General features: G+C 45.2%; 1 protein-coding gene across 7 annotated transcripts in view; it reads right to left on the bottom strand.

The window, feature by feature from the left end:
* Window positions 1-13,411, bottom strand: part of NMNAT1 (nicotinamide nucleotide adenylyltransferase 1) — an 842,176-nt gene that overhangs the window by 153,640 nt on the left and 675,125 nt on the right. The gene's annotated exons all lie outside the window — the stretch shown is intronic.

Here is a 13,411-nt window from a genome sequence, read left to right as displayed (position 1 = left end):
TTCTAAGAAAATAAATCTAAGTACAAAATATCTGCCATGTTGAAAGTTCACTGCATGTGTTAAAAGTAGTGCAATACAAATCATATGGAGGCAAAGGATTACGCCTTTCTAGTCTGATTAAAAATAACAGTAGCTTCCTTAAAAACTTCGCAAAGCAGCTTTAAAGAACAGCACATTTTCAGTAGTATCTACACTTTTGGGTAGGATGTTTGTACATCAACCACCCTTTGTGTTAACCATTTTATAACTCTGTATTTCTAATACTCTTTTGATGCACGCATAGCAAGCCAAATGTGTAAAAAAACATCTGTTGCTCTAACAGATTATATTCCACAAATTATTTTTTTTTTTCTACATGTGAACATCTGAGTGGAAAGAAGCTTATCAGCACATTATTCCACCCAAAGAAGACATGATCAAGCACTATGGGTGACTTGATGGGTGGTAGAAAATCATGGTCAGTGATTGGAGGGCTGATATCCAACTTGCCAATCAGCTGTGGGAGGGAAATAAGGTCGAACCACCAATCAAGATGGAGTTAAAATATCCTCCTAGGACTATTGGTAATAAGCTTCCTACTTAGCTCAAGGCTGAACAAGGGACTATACAGGCTGACAGCTCTTTCGTGCTTTCTTCCAGACACTTCCTCACACCAGAAGCAATATGAGCAGAAATCATTCTGGGTATTGTCAAGTACCAGCTGCTTTTGGGATGTTTTGGGTCAGGCCTACATCCTTAAGCAAGTTACACAAGATGGAAGGCCAACATGGTTTCCTGTCGAGAGAAATCTGGCCTGGTTAGCAAGGAATTACCCGAAAAAGAGGAATTTCCTCCCACTACCATCTGTAACTTTTATTAATGATCTTCAGAACCCATCAGTCTAAAACTATCTGTTGCCAAAGACAGAAATCGAGTTTCCGCTTTTCTGGAAGGGAAAAAAGACTGCCAGGGTGGGAGAGAGGACAATGTCATTCGGACTTGTTGGACTGCCTTGTTTTTTTTTTGGGGGGGGGGATCCTGCAGTCTTTTTTTGAACACCCCTGCCATTTCTTCTTAAATGTCAGTTTACCAGCATTTTGCTGAGACTGTTTATATTGTTTCTTGTCAAAATGTATTTATTTATTTTTTATTTAACATTTATCAGGAAAGTCCGACTTGGAACAAAGCCAAATTTCAGTGGAGGCACGGGGAGAAATGCTCCAGACGCATGTCTTTGTAATGTGGGAGGAAACTGGAGTACCCAGAGTAAACCCACACGAAAGCAGGGAGGACATGCAGACTCCACACTGAAGGCACTCCAGCCGAGAATAGAACCGGAGAATCTTTTGCTGTGAGGCGACAAGGCTACTGCTGGACCTCTGTGCCCATACTCTGAGGAAAGCTCAATATCTGATTTTCCCTGTGGGCATTTGTCTTTCTCCGAGACTATTTCCAGAAAATTGGACGACAGGTTACAGAATCTAGAAAATTTGGAAAAGGAGGGATAAAAAAATCCTAGAGGTTCCCTGGATCAGCAAATGCAGGAAGGCAAACTTCAACAGTACCAGTGGCTATAACCCTGGGGGAAGTATCAATAGAGTCATACTCACATAGTAAGCAATAAGATGTGACCTCTAAAATAGAAGAAATTAAACCATTTAAAGTAGTCTTCCTCACAAGAAGAAACTGCAGATAAAACATTCCTTGTACTTTCACAATTATAGTATTAAAACATAAAACATTGAGGAACTTTATACATTCTATCTGCCTTTTCTGGGGCATCAGGCTGACTTGTCAGGAAAACTGCAGGCAGTGACTTCCATGTCCTCCAAAGCTGACAGTTCTGGATTAGTAGGTGAAGGTTCTGGAAATTCAGTCTTTAACAGTTCATAGCATTTTCTGAGGGATTGAGAAGCTCTAAGCGTTCTTCCACTGAAAACACTGGCGCATTCTGAAAATAGTCTCAGAGAAAGAGAAACACCCACAGGGAGAATCGGATATTGAGCTTTCCTCAGAGTCTGAATTAGACATCTGTGGAGAAAACTTCTGCATCTCTTTTCATCTTCCTGTCCAAATTTAGAATCTTGAATTTCTTCAGGAAGAGGCAGCCCTTTTTATTTTACCAGAAACCACCTTATAAGGAGGAATAACAGCCTGAATTAAATCCTGAGCCAGGCCCAACTACTCATGTTAAAAGAAATTTGAGAAGGACTAGACACACGTTTTGTTTTCTTTTTCCTTTTTTGATGGGAAAAACTAAACCAACAGTGTTAATGGCAGCAGCAGCTTTCCTAGGGATGGTCACAACATTCTGATTAAACAGGGATATCTTCCCCTGTTCCTTTTTTCCAGGACTGACAAGAGTACCTCTCCCTTGTCCACTGAGGGGACCCCAACACCTGCAGATGATGTGGCAAAACCCTAGTCCACAGGGGCTGTAAGTGTTACACCAGAGTAAAAGTTGTGCGGTGTGAGGAACCAGCTTTGGCCACAGCAGAGTCATCCACCTGCTATTAAGGTAAACTGCTAGCCTGCTGTGGTGGTAAAGGCGGTTTGCTTAACCTTTTTTCTTTTTGTAGCTGGAAGAATGACTGACCATGGGACTGGTAGTTTGTTCCATGGTCAAGTTGAAATTGGTGCCTCTTTTCGAGGGAAAACAAGCAACATAAACCAGTAAAAAAGTTATTAAACTTCACTCCCCCCAATAAAAACACAGTAAAAAGCACTTTAACACACTTTGCCAGCCCTCAAAAAGTAAAATAAGAGAATTTCTCCACAGAAAAAAAGTTTTTCAACTACTTTTAAAACTGACTGAAAATAAGTGTGCTCCAGTTTAAAAGTATAGTTAAGTCTTGTAACAGTGTGTTAAAACACAAACTCTTAGAAAAAAGTACGACTTTCCTAAGCAGGAAAGTACATTAAAAAAAAGAAGTTATGTGCTCACCATAACGTTCCATCTGAGTAGTTATACTTCATTTTTCTGCAACCTGTGGGTATACGGATCCATATTGGATCCGAGCCGGCAACATTTATCTAGCATCTGCTCCAAGCTCCTCCCCTTACCTATAATGCCCTACCGTCTCCTATCTTCCCTCAAATCGAGTTTGCTGCAACTAACAATATATATGCAACTCAACCCAATAACCAACCTGAAAACAGGATAAGGTCCGGGGGATGGAGGGAGGGAATGTTGCAGAAAAATGAAGTATAACTACTAAGATGGAACGTTATGGTGAGTACATAACTTCTTTATCTGAAGTAGTTAACTTCATTTTATCTGCAACCTGTGGGAAAGAGTCCCCAGCTACTCCGATCCTGGGAGACCCTTATGGAAGGATATTCCTGAGCACCGCAGAGCCAAAGGATGCTCTACCCCTCGAAATCAGGTCCAATTTGTAATGGGAAATGAAGGTATGTGAATTGGCCCATGTCGCTGCTGCACAAATATCGTCCAAAGGTACCCTGGACCAAAAAGCAGCAGAAGTCGCCATGGACCTGGTAGAGCGAGCCTTAGCTATACCAGGAGGAGATAAACCTTTTGCTTTGTAAGCATGTGAAATGCAAAGAGTGATCCATCTGGCTAAAGAAACTTTAGAAATAGCTTTACCCATAAATGCTTTGGAAAAGGAAACAAACAATTGGTTAGTCTTGCGGAAAGACTTTGTTCTATGAAGATAAAAATGAAGTTGTCTATGAACATCCAACAAATGGAGTTTGTATTCACCTTTATTTTGAAAGTTGGGAAAGAAAACGGGCAGATTAATGGACTGGTTTATGTTTGCTTCAGATGCCACTTTAGGTAAGAAGGAAGGGTTACTACGGAGGGAAACACTATCCTTATGGAAGACCAAATACGGAGGCATGGCAGACAGAGCTTGAAGCTCAGAAACTCTCCTAGCCGATGTGATGGCGACTAGGAAAGCTGTCTTCCAGGACAAAAACTTTAAGTCCACGGAAGCTGCATGTTCAAAAGGAGGGGCTTCCAATGCCTGTAAAACAAAAGTAAGGTCCCAAGGAGGTACAGAATCCTTGACAGGGGGCCATAGCAGAAACGTACCTTTAAGAAAAGCCTTACACAGCCTAGAGGAGGCTAAGGCCATGTTGTCTTCACCAACATGAAAACTGGAAATGGCTGCCAATTGTACTTTCACTGTGGAGGAACTAGCTCCTTGCTGAAAGATACCAGACAGAAAGTCCAACACCGCTGGAACAGGAGCTGTAAAGGGATCTATTTCTCTCTGTGAAGCCCAAATTGAAAAGCACTTCCATTTACTGCAATATAGCTTCCTAGTGGAGTCCTTAAGAGAGGCCACCAGAATGGATTTTACCTGGAATGAAAGACCGGGAGTCCTGGCGATTAACGGAACTGGAGCAACCAAGCTGTTAGCTTCAGGCTGCCCAGATTGGGCGGACGTGTCCCCGACGGATGGGAAATTAGATCCGGGCAGGGATCCAGAACCCACGGGGGAGCTAATAGACGAGAGCAAAGGAATGGGAACCAAATCTGACGAGGCCAGAACGGGACAATGAGGATCACTTTGCACCGTAGTCGGCAAGCTTTCTGAAGAAACTTCGGAATGAGAGGTAAAGGTGGATAAGCATACAGAAGCCCGGGGGCCAAACATGGACTAGAGCGTCTCTGGGGACTACCCCTGATGAGGGAATCAGAGCGAACAACTCTCTGCACTTCGCGTTGGAAGGAGATGCGAAGAGATCGCAGCAAGACTGACCCCATGCCAGGAAAATCTCCTCCGCTGCTGACTGTTTCAGAGACCACTCGTAAGACATCAGAATGGCCCGGCTCAATCTGTCCGCTAAAATGTTGGAGCGCCCCGGGATGTGCGTTGCTATCAGACACCGACCGGTGGAAATCGTCCATTCCCACACTCTCATGGCCTCACGACATAGAGGGTAGGATCTGGTTCCCCCCTGCTTGTTGATATACCAGGCGACCGACATGTTGTCTGACTGAATTGCAATTAATTCGAGAGGGAGGACTGTGTGAAAGACTTCCAATGCTAAAAGCACTGCCCTCATCTCTAGAACATTTATGTGCAAACTGGTCTCTGTCTGGGACCACGTGCCTTGGACTGTCCTTCCCAAACAGTGTTCCCCCCACCCAAGTTGGGAGGCGTCTGTGGTCACTGTGGTTTGGACTGGGGGTGACGCAAATGGGCGTCCTTTTGATATCTCCGGTGAAGTTAACCACCAAAGAAGAGATGTCCTGCAGACGTGACTGATCTTGATCGGAAATTCCATGGGCAGGTCTAGCCAGACCACTGGACAGCCAGAGTCCATTGAAGAACCTGCATGTGAAGGCACGCATACGGGAGAATAGATATGGTGGCAGCCATGGAGCCCAGAGCCCCGAGAACCTCGCTCACCTTTGAAGACTTGGAATGCGCTATCTAAGCTATGTGGCCCCTGAGATGTAGAATCCTGTCTGGAGTTAGGAATACCTTCATCTGCAAAGTGTCTAACCGTGCCCCAATGAAGTCTAGAATTTGTACTGGTTGCAAATGGGATTTGTGAACATTGACTAATTCCCAGTAGGTTTGCTAACCGAATGAAATAATCTCGGACCAGACACATGTGATGCTTGTTGTGCGCAGCGAAGAGCCAGTCATCCAGGTATGGAAACACCTGAATACCCTGAAGCCTCAGGTGAGCCGCTACAACTGCCATTACCTTGGTGAACACCCTGGGGGCTGTGGTGAGACCAAAGGGTAGGGCTCTGAACTGAAAGTGACTGGCTCCCAGCCGAAAGTGCAGAAACCTCCTGGAGCTTCTGTGTATTTTGATGTGGTAGTAAGCATCCTGAAGGTCTAACGAGCACATCCAGTCGCACTCTCGGAGATAAGGTAGAATGGACTGTAGGGTGACCATCCAGAATTTCTGTTTTGCTACTGACAGGTTTAATGTTGACAGGTCTAGAATGGGTCTGAGGTCCCCAGTCTTTTTTGGCACCAAAAAAGAACCTTGAGTAGATGCCTAATCCGGACTGATGGGGGGGGGGACCTTTTCGATGGCTCGTCTGAGAAGCAGCCTTGAAACCTCTAGAGCTGCGGCCTCCCTGTGAGCGGGTGGAACATCCGGGAGGTGTTTTGTAATATTTGGAGGGGCAATGAAAGGAATAGAGTAACCTCTGGATATTATCTGAAGAACCCAGCGATCTGTTATAATGGACTCCTCCCATGCTGTTGGATGTAAGGACAATCGTCCCCCGACTGCCTCCAGAGTAGGACAGTCTGGCAACCCCTCAGGGCTGCTGACCGGGTCTATCAGAGAAGGGTTCCCTAGACCCGAAATTCCTGGGACCCCCTCTACCTCTGGGTTGGCGCCAATCCTGTCCCCCTCTACCTCTGGGGGAAAAGCTGTCCTGAGAATCTCGGGAAAACTGAGATTTTCGGAACCACATCTTCTTCTGCCCTCTGATTCCTAGAGAAGGACCACTGAGGGTTAGAGAGGCGGACTCCAATGGCAGACAAAGTCTTCCCGTCCTTTTCACTCTGGACCAGTGTGTCATGTACTGTCTTCCCAAACAGGGAAGAACCATCGTAGGGAGCGTTGATAAACAACGCCTTGAAAGGGTCCACAAACTGACATAATCTGAGCCAGGCATGACGCCTCATGGCTATGCCTGTCCCAGCCGCTCTAGCTGCTCCTTCCGTGGCATGGGAAAGTAGCTGCATAGATGTATTTGAGACTGACTTCAGAGTAGACATTTTCACTGAGAACAGCTGTCTGTCCTGCAGTGATAAAGACTCTGGGGGCGACTCAGCAAATTCCGAAGCAAGGGCTCACTGAAGTCTAATCACATGTGCCAAATAATTCAGCGCACGGATAGAAAAAGTCGCTGAGGAGCATACGCGCTTCCCAAACCTATCCACCGACCTGGACTCCTTGTCTGGAGGGTGGACTAAGGAACTCTCCTGTGCTAGTTCCTTCTTTGTGGCCGCTGCGACCAACATAGCATCAACTGGGGCTCCTTTCGACCTGGGTTGTCTATCAGAAGGAGAAGATAAAACCTTGTCAGGACGTTTGGGGATGGGCTCTACAGTGTCGGGCTCCTTCCATGCCCTCGTGGTGATGAGGTTCACCAAGAGGTCTGCTGGTGGGGACACCCAGGAAGTAGATGGGCCCGTGCCAAAGGCCTCCAGGAACACTGACTCATTCCCAGAAGGTTTTGGGGCTGACAAACCTCCCCTCTGGTGGAGGATCTCCATAATTTCTCCAAAGAAGACATCTTCGGGAGGTGACCTGGGGGAACCTTCTCCTTCATCTAAGTCAGTGTTAGTGGTGAGGGACTTGGGGGAGTCCAAGTGCCTCCTTTTGCAGTGGCCCTCTTCAGTGGGACTTTCAGAAGGGGATCCGCGAGCTGTAGGGGTTTCCTCAAGGAAAATGACCTGGGGATCCTCTAGCACGGGCTGTCCCTGAGACAGGATGAAGGGAGTTGTCGCCAAATCCAGGGGGGCCTGGGTGGTATCCAAGGGGATGGGCTGGGGTCTCAATCCCTGGGAGAGAACCCTCTCCACCACTTCGAAGGCCGAGGGAGAAGTCCTCCCCAGATCCGAAGCGGGGGCCGGAGCCAAAGACAGGGTAGCCTGAGGTCCAAGGGAACGGATCGGGTCAGAAAGAGTCAGAGCCGAAGAATCCATTCCCCGGATCAGACTCCCTGTCCATGGCTCCGAGAGTCACGCGGATCCAAACAAGTCGGATCTGAGGAACTCAAGGTAACAGCCGGAGTCGAGGTTGGAGGAACCGTCGGCGCCGAGCTACCAGCTCCAAAGAACCTCGGATCCAAGAGCCCCGAAGCTGAAGCACAGATCGGGAAAGGACAGATGGGGCAGAAAAGAGGCATGGAGGTAGCCCCTCCAGAGGGAGAGGGACCTGAAGAACTCTCTGCATCATCCTGTCCATATCCATGTCCGATAGGCTCAGAGTCGACCTCGAAGAGGCCACCGACTCTGATCTGGCTGGTCTGCGCAGGGGGGTGGAGGGCCTCGGGTCCGAATGTTCCAACAGCTCCGGTGAGAAACGTGGTGACCGGAGCCGAGAAGAAACAGGCCTCAAAGTCTTAGATGGAGGGCTGAGAAAGAGCTCCCTGTCTGGGGATCTCTTGCGATGCCTGTCTTTCTTTTTCTCCCTTTCTTCTCTGCGTCTTTCCTTTTCCTTCTCTTTTTCTTTATCTTTGTCAGACTTGCTGACTGAAGATCTGTCCTTAGAGGACCCATCGCCAGATGAAGAGGGAGGTTGAGTCCCTGTCTGGGGTGGTGCACTAGCGACTGAGGCCGAGGCAGAATCCAGCATGGCCACAGAGAGAAGGCCTTTGGTAACTAGATTGGCCTTACGATCCCTAAGGGCCCTAGGGTTGAAGCCTGAACAGACAGCACACTGAGTGGATAAATGTGCCACTCCTAAGCATACCACACACAGAGTGTGACCATTGGCAGGGGAAAGCTTACAGCCACACTCTGTACATTTTTTGAACAAAGGCTTTGGCTTGTCAGCAATAGTCCTGCACTCAAAGGTAAAAGTACTACCTTCCCAAAAAAAAAAAAAAACACACACACAGGTAGGGGAAGGGCAGGCCTGACTACTACTCTAATACAAAAAATACATTTTTTTTTTTACACTAACGACCAACGCATTACTACAGAAGGGGAGGAAGGGTAATCCTAGACAAGCACACCTAGATATAAGCAAAAGTTTCCACTTACTATCCCTTTTTAGCTCAAAGCAAAGGAGACCACGATGCACACTACTGGCACGGCAAACGAGATCTGAGGGAAGATAGGAGATGGTAGGGCATTATGGGTAAGGGGAGGAGCTCGGAGCTTGGAGCAGATGCTAGAAAAAAGTTGCCGGCTTGGATCCGATACGGATCCGTATACCCACAGGTTGCAGATAAAATAAAGTTAACTACTTCAGATCAATTATTTTTAAATGTGTAAGATTTTTCCTCAACGAGAACTTAACTGTCCAGCAAAGGGCACCATAAGCTTACTGTTAATCTTTGAAAGCTCACAGAGGAGTGCTTTCTTGGGTGTCAGGAAAGCTCTGAAGGGCTTGGTGATCAAAACTAGTGTTTTAGGTAGCTCACATCAGGCTGCCTAGTAGGCTGAGTGCGTGGAAGGTCCCCTGAAGCTTTGGAAACTGGATGGCTGTTATATCCTTGGCAGGATAGAATCCATATATAGTTAATGCAACCGCAGCAGTGATCAATATGATGAACATTCACAATATCAACAATATTACAATAAAAGAAAATAACTTTGACCAAAAAGTACGAGTAATTTCCATAATGACATAGCCCTTGGAACTGAAATAAACTGAGGAGCATAATAAACTCCATCCAAGCCAAGTGTTTGGCTGAAATAGCCACACAAGCCTGAGAGAGTCACAAGGCCCTTTTAAGTTGTGTTCATAATCTCAGAAGCACAACTCAACAAGCAGCTGAAATGATTGTGAACAATGTTACCTACACTGAGGCTAAAGATATAGCTAACCTTCTGACTGACAGCTCAGACTTTACACCCCTCTCTCCCTTCCATCTACATGAAGCAGCCTCTCCTCCAGCTTTAACACTAGATCAGGTCCTGAAATATCCAAAGCTACAAATACTGCATCAGTAGGTCTTGACAAAAATCCTTGGATGCGTATTAAATAGCATGAAGCCTGACTTAGCCACCAGCCCCAACAATACTGTTCAACCACAGCTTCAATATATGTTTTGTACCAAGCAAAAGGAGAACAGCTACAGTAAATCTCCTGCATAAGGGAGGATCTTTCTGAGACCCAGGCAATTACAGACCCTCAAGTCTGACCGTCCTCATATGAAGAGCCATGGAAAGAGTTATCATGGAGCTAACCAATAAGGACATAAACCTTCAAACAATGGACTTGTCTCATTTTGGCTTCATCATGGGCAAGTCATGTTTATTCATCCCAGAGGACATCTTTGAAAAGGTGGTCACCAAAGCAATGGATAAAGATAAAACTGAACACACCGCATACCTTGACCTGGCCTAGGTTTTTGATGCAATTCCCCAATGAAGCATACACGAAAAACTAAAACTGGGAATAAACCCCTATGTCAGTCAATGGATTACCAGCTAACTCACAGATAGGAAGATTGTATCATCAAAAAAGGGGACACTACGTCCACAAAGACTGGCTTTGTCCCCCAGGGTTCAGTGCTAGGACCTCTCTTGCTTGACATCTACATCTCTGAAGTAAAAGCTATTAACCAAAGGTCTCCAACTGACTATGTATGTAGATTGATTATTTATTTTAACATTTGTTTACCGGGAAAGTCCGACTTGGAACGATGCCAACTTTCAGCAGACGCCCGGGGAGAAACGCTCCAGATGCATGTCTTTGTGACGTGGGAAGAAACTAGACCACCCAGAGGAAACCCACACAAATGCAGGGAGGTCATGCAGACTCCGCACAAAAGGTACTCCAACAGAGAATCGAACCAAAGAACCTCTTGCTGTGAGGAGACAATACTACAGCTGTACCACTGCGCCATCCATCAATATAATTATAAGCTAGGAGCAGTTATTGAATTCTCAACTTAGCCATCCTGCAGGAAAGTCTGCCCCAAACAAATAACCAATGTCAGAGTCAGAATCAGGGACTGAAATTAAATACCAAAATATGCATTATCGTATTCTTTTGGAAGTCATCTCCCTTGAGAGAGGATTAAATTGTTCAGGATCTGACAACTTCTGTGGACAGTGACCTAACTTTCGACCAATATGTATCCACTGTCTTAAGAACCCCCTTCTGTACTGCACCAGTTATAAACAAAGGGATTGCAACTAGAACTGGAGATGTCATTGTTCTCCTTTACTCAGTCCTCAGGACTGGAGATGTCATTGTTCTCCTTTACTCAGTCCTCAGGACTGGAGATGCCACTGTTCTCCTTTACTCAGTCCTCAGGACACTAATAACTAGAACTGGAGATGCCACTGTTCTCCTTTACTCAGTCCTCAGGACACTAATAACTAGAACTGGAGATGTCATTCTTTTCCTTTACTTAGTCCTCAGGACACTAATAACTAGAACTGGAGATGTCATTGTTCTCCTTTACTCAGTCCTCAGGACACTAATAACTAGAACTGGAGATGCCACTGTTCTCCTTTACTCAGTCCTCATGACACTAATAACTAGAACTGGAGATGTCATTGTTCTCCTTTACTCAGTCCTCATGACACTAATCACTAGAACTGGAGATGCCACTGTTCTCCTTTACTCAGTCCTCAGGACACTAATAACTAGAACTGGAGATGTCACTGTTCTCCTTTACTCAGTCCTCATGACACTAATAACTAGAACTGGAGATGTCATTGTTCTCCTTTACTCAGTCCTCATGACACTAATCACTAGAACTGGAGATGCCACTGTTCTCCTTTACTCAGTCTTCAGGACACTAATAACTAGAACTGGAGATGTCATTGTTCTCCTTTACTCAGTCCTCAGGACACTAATAACTAGAACTGGAGATGTCAATGTTCACCTTTACTCAGTCCTCATGACGCTAATCACTAGAACTGGAGATGCCACTGTTCTCCTTTACTCAGTCCTCAGGACACTAATAACTAGAACTGGAGATGCCACTGTTCTCCTTTACTCAGTCCTCAGGACACTAATAACTAGAACTGGAGATGTCATTGTTCTCCTTTACTTAGTCCTCAGGACACTAACAACTAGAACTGGAGATGTCATTGTTCTCCTTTACTCAGTCCTCAGGATACTAATAACTAGAATTGGAGATGTCACTGTTCTCTTTGCTCAGTCCTCATGACACTAATAACTAGGACTGGAGATGCCACTGTTCTCTTTACTCAGTCCTCAGGACACTAATAACTAGAACTGGAGATGTCACTGTTCTCTTTACTCAGTCCTCATGACACTAATAACTAGAACTGGAGATGTCACTTGTTCTCCTTTACTCAGTCCTCATAACACTAATAACTAGAACTGGAGATGTCATTGTTCTCCTTTACTCAGTCCTCAGGACTGGAGATGTCATTGTTCTCCTTTACTCTGTCCTCAGGACACTAATAACTAGAACTGGAGATGTCACTGTTCTCTTTACTCAGTCCTCATGACACTAATAACTAGGACTGGAGATGTCACTGTTCTCTTTACTCAGTCCTCATGACACTAATAACTAGAACTGGAGATGTCACTGTTCTCTTTACTCAGTCCTCAGGACACTAATAACTAGAACTGGAGATATCACTGTTCTCCTTTACTCATCCTCAGGACTGGAGATGTCATTGTTCTCCTTTACTCAGTCCCCATGACACTAATAACTAGAACTGGAGATGTCACTGTTCTCCTTTACTCAGTCCTCAGGACACTAATAACTAGAACTGGAGATGCCACTGTTCTCCTTTACTCAGTCCTCAGGACACTAATAACTAGAACTGGAGATGTCATTGTTCTCCTTTACTTAGTCCTCAGGACACTAATAACTAGAACTGGAGATGTCATTGTTCTCCTTTACTCAGTCCTCAGGACTGGAGATGTCATTGTTCTCCTTTACTCAGTCCTCAGGACACTAATAACTAGGACTGGAGATGCCACTGTTCTCTTTACTCAGTCCTCATGACACTAATAACTAGGACTGGAGATGCCACTGTTCTCTTTACTCAGTCCTCATGACACTAATAACTAGGACTGGAGATGCCACTGTTCTGTTTACTCAGTCCTCAGGACACTAATAACTAGAACTGGAGATGTCACTTGTTCTCCTTTACTCAGTCCTCATGACACTAATAACTAGAACTGGAGATGTCACTGTTCTCTTTACTCAGTCCTCGTGACACTAATAACTAGAACTGGAGATGTCACTGTTCTCTTTACTCAGTCCTCATGACACTAATAACTAGAACTGGAGATGCCACTGTTCTCCTTTACTCAGTCCTCATGACACTAATAACTAGAACTGGAGATGTCATTGTTCTCCTTTACTCAGTCCTCATGACACTAATCACTAGAACTGGAGATGTCAATGTTCTTTACTCAGTCCTCATGACACTAATAACTAGAACTGGAGATGTCATTGTTCTCCTTTACTCAGTCCTCAGGACACTAATAACTAGAACTGGAGATGTCACTGTTCTCCTTTACTCAGTCCTCATGACACTAATAACTAGAACTGGAGATGTCACTGTTCTCTTTACTCAGTCCTCATGACACTAATAACTAGAACTGGAGATGTCATTGTTCTCCTTTACTCAGTCCTCCGGACACTAATAACTAGAACTGGAGATGTCACTGTTCTTTACTCAGTCCTCAGGACACTAATAACTAGAACTGGAGATGTCATTGTTCTCCTTTACTCAGTCCTCAGGACACTAATAACTAGAACTGGAGATGTCAATGTTCACCTTTACTCAGTCCTCGTGACACTAAT

Source organism: Protopterus annectens, chromosome 2.part1 (assembly GCF_019279795.1).
Source record: "Protopterus annectens isolate FY-2018-M chromosome 2.part1, PAN1.0, whole genome shotgun sequence".
Lineage (NCBI taxonomy): Eukaryota > Metazoa > Chordata > Ceratodontiformes > Protopteridae > Protopterus > Protopterus annectens.
Note: the sequence above shows the minus strand (reverse complement) of the source record. Positions and strands in the feature narration are given on the sequence as shown.